Raw genomic sequence first — 4,220 nt, forward strand, 5'->3', positions numbered from 1 at the left:
GCAATAAGTTTTGAATTCATTGGAAGTGAATTCTCCCCCATTATCCGTCCTGAGAGTACCTATCTTTTCTTGGACTTCATTTTCAACAAGTTGGCGATAAATTTTAAACTTATCAAATGCTTCTGACTTGTTCTTCAAGAAGTAAACCCAAGTCATTTTGCTGAAATCATCAATAAATAGTAAGAAATATTTGCAACCACCAAATGAGGTTTGTAGTGGACCACAAACATCACTGTGAATTAGTTTTAGCCGCCTGTTTGCACGCCATGAACTTGTTGGAAAACATTCTCGGTTTTGTTTGCCATAAATGCAAGCTTCACATTTTTGCATTTTCCCTTTTGAATGTGGGAAGTCCTTTAACCATTCCTTGTTTCTGCAATTGAGAAAGACTCTCAAAATTCAAATGTCCATATCTTACATGCCATAGTCTGATAGGTGAGATACCTGTAGTCGCTGTCCCTGCAAAAACAAAATGCCTTGGAATAACTGTCCCTTTCATCCGTAACAGTTTTCCATCTTCATAACCTGTCATAACTGTTTTCAAGTTTTGTTTCACTGAATTAATCTTCACTAAACCATCTTCCATAATCACCTGATGTCCTGCTTGTCGAATCGTGACTGAAGAGAGCAAATTTTTCTTGAAACTGGGTACATACCATACATTGGAAATCAATTTTTCTCCAATGTCAGGGAGAAAAACTTTTACGACTCCTTTTCCATAAGGAGTATGTTTTGTATCATCAGCAAGAAAAATTGAATTAAGGTGACATTCTTGAAAATTCCAGAAAAAATCACGGCGACATGTCATGTGCTGAGTTGCCCCGGAATCCAAGATCCAGGCATCTTCATAGTCACTTCTAAGATGAGATGAAATTTGTGATGCTGGTGAGGAAGTAAAAACATATTCTGAGCTGTCTTCATCTTGATCATTTGCAAATTGTGCTAAATGTTGCTGAAACTTGGGAATTTTATTAAGTGAAGTTCGACAATCTTCAACATAATGGCCAACTTTGTTACATCTTCGACACACAATTTGACTTAAGTCTCTTCCTCATCCTGAAGATTGTCCTCTGCCTCTGCTTTGACCTCTATTTGGAGATTGTCCTCTACCTTGACTATTATACCCTTGTCCTTGAAAATTGCCTCTTCCTTGGTTGTTTCCTCTACCTTGAAAATTATTTCTTCCTCCTCTGTTAAAATTGTTGCCTCTGCTTTGGCTTCGACCTCGATTATGTGCTACTTGATTCTGATTCCATCTGCCTCTTCCTCGAGAACTATCTGCTGATGACTTACTTGTGTTGGCTTCTGTGAGAAAAACATCTTCACCAACTTTCTTCTTCTTCCCAAAGGTTTTATCATGTTGACTTAACATTTCACAAAGTTCATCAAACTTTAGTTTTTCTAATTTCCCAGTTACTTGTAAAGTCTCTAAAAAATGCGCATAGGAAGAAGGAAGCCCAACAATTACAATTGTGACCATAAAGCTATCATCAATTGCGGGAAAACCAGCATTAATAATTTCCTGCTTAATATTCTTAAGTCTGGAGAGATATTCAAGAATATCACCATCTTCAGTTAATTTTTGTTGCAACAATTTTAACTGTAGATCAACCTTCTTTGATTCAGGCTGAGTATCAAAGAGGTCTTTAAAATTTTTCAAGGCAGTCCATGCATCTGTGGCATTTTCTATATGTACATACATTTCATCATTTACAGAATATTTAATAAGAGCTAAGGCTTTAGCATTCTTGATTTCCCATTTTGCCAGTGCATCTGCATCTGTGGGTTTATTCGGCTTTACATCTCCATCACATATTCCTTGCCATAATTCATTGTAAATGAGTGTGCTTTCAATAAGACGATGCCACGTTTTATAAGATTTTGTGCCTTCAAGTTTGTCGGAATCAGAAAATAAGTTAATCAACTTAGACATTTTAGCGATGAAGAGACACACCAAGAAGCAGAACAGAAAGGACAAGATAGTCAACACAACACACCATGCAAAAAACACGATCTATCGGGGCTTGGCCTTGACCCTCGAATAGTCGTCAAAACAGGAGAATATTGACTGAGCTTTGCACTTGGCTCTAGTCAATTTCTCAAATTTTACAGGGAAACTTCCAAAATTTGACTTTTTACAATGGTGTTTTGCACAACCTTAAAAAGAAACCCCCCCTCAAAGTAAAATTACTTTGAGTTACATTTATCTCCTTCGAAAAATTTCAAAAAAACTCCTTATTGCTCCAAAAATTACAAATTTCTATTGCACCTTATTTCTCCACTAACAATAAAATCCCAAAATTACAAAGCATTAGATCTCTCCGCATTAATATTAAAAAAATAAAATGTTTATGATCCAAGCTGACAGGCTTCTTGTTGGCAAGTTGGCTCACGTTGGCTTCATCATCTTATCCTTCAAAAATTTTCCAAATTGCAATGGCATTCATAGCAACATAATTTATTAGGTTCTGGCCTTCTTGAATCATTGCCAAATAATCATTAATGAAGCAGTGTCTCAGGCACCACAAGTATCTGGGAAAACCGGATGCAAGATGTATATAAATTTTTGGCACGAAAACTGAAGCTATCAACTATTTCTACGAGCAGCAACAGCTTAAATTTAGTGTATGCTTCCAAGTTATTTCATAGTTATTAAGAACCAATGTGCGAAGAGGGCAAAGAATCTGACCGGATCCTGATACGACTGTTACTCAGATCAAAAAATTTAAGGGCTGGAAGTTCTTTACAAATAAGACCCACAGTCAATAACACATGTCCGTCGAAGAAAGGAAGCTCGACTACTGAAATCGTCCGGAAATTATAACACTGCGTTTATTTGCGACAGAACTTTAACAAACCCCTGTGACAAAACTTTAACAAACCCCGACGTTTATTTGCGAGTTTGAAGAGAGCTTTTGAACGCTGAATAAATAATTTTAAGTAAGAAGGATCACACTTCCTCAAAACAATGACTGCAGACGACAGAGCTGCGGATGCATCAGCAGCAGGCTCGGTGCCTTCTGAAATTTGCTTCTTGAACTGGTGAAGATATATGAACGCATATATTCTATTTGCTGGAAATTGTCGCAGAACAAGATTAGGATTGAAGTTAACAACACAGTATACGGTAAGAAGAAATCCGGCAGTACGCAGGGCTCAGGTGAAGCTGTGCAGCTTCAGGATTTAAAGCATGCAGTTTTGTCACTTGCCGTTTCGTTGCAAGCGGTCAGAGTGAATAGTTTCAGCAGGGCTGAGCGTAGTGTCAGTGTTTTTAACAGCCTTGACAATGATGTGAAGCTGGATGACCATTTTCTTCGACAGTATGAGTACTAAGATGCCTTAAATCATAAAGTGCAATCGATTTTCTCGAAGGTTGTTTTCGAACGTGAGTCGGATGGAGTTCTAGTGGCCAGTGACGTTCTTGCCTTGTTGCAGGAGATGAGACGAATACTGGCTTGCGAGGCAGTTTACGCACTCTCTTTGCTCAGTTTGCGTGAAAAGCAGAGGCAATTTTTCAAAAGCAGAGGCAATTTTTTATCATAAAAAAAATGAATTTTATATTTTAAAAAATCTAAAATCAATGATAAAAAAATTTATTTTCCTTTTAAACAAAACTGTACAATTTCCATACCAATGATTTGCTGGCCAACTGAATGGAGTTTTCCAGGAATTTGTTGAGTTGGAATCTCCTCAAATCCACTGCAACATTACTGGAGCTCTGATACCACAATAATGGCAGAAGTGTCCTCAGACACGTAATTTTATTAATCAGAAAAAAAAAAACAATTACATAATTGATTTTGCAAGAGTTTACACCCGAACGACCAAACACTCTTGCAATGAGCTATTTATAAGCTCCATGTCCTAACTACCTCTAATTATGGATCACTTATTAAATAACAAGTGTCCATTTACAATAAATGCTATTCAAACCAACTAGCTAACTAATCTCCTACAATAGAACCTAAGATACGACACATTTGGAGAGTCATATCTAGTTACAACAATATGCTAATTCTAAAAGTCTCCATTAAATAATTAAACATTCTAGAATAATAATTATTAATTTAATATCATAAATTAATAATTATTTTATTCTAATTTTATAACCTATGATAAAATTTGTATTTTTGGATCATCTAACACTGCGAGGATTTCTCGGGTTGACAGGATATTATCGCAAGTTTGTTAAGAATTATGGGAGAATAACAGCACCTCTA

This window comes from Pinus tabuliformis, chromosome 2_1 (genome assembly GCF_031772625.1).
Source record: "Pinus tabuliformis cultivar Carrire ecotype Pingquan chromosome 2_1, CPIR1, whole genome shotgun sequence".
NCBI lineage: Eukaryota > Viridiplantae > Streptophyta > Pinopsida > Pinales > Pinaceae > Pinus > Pinus tabuliformis.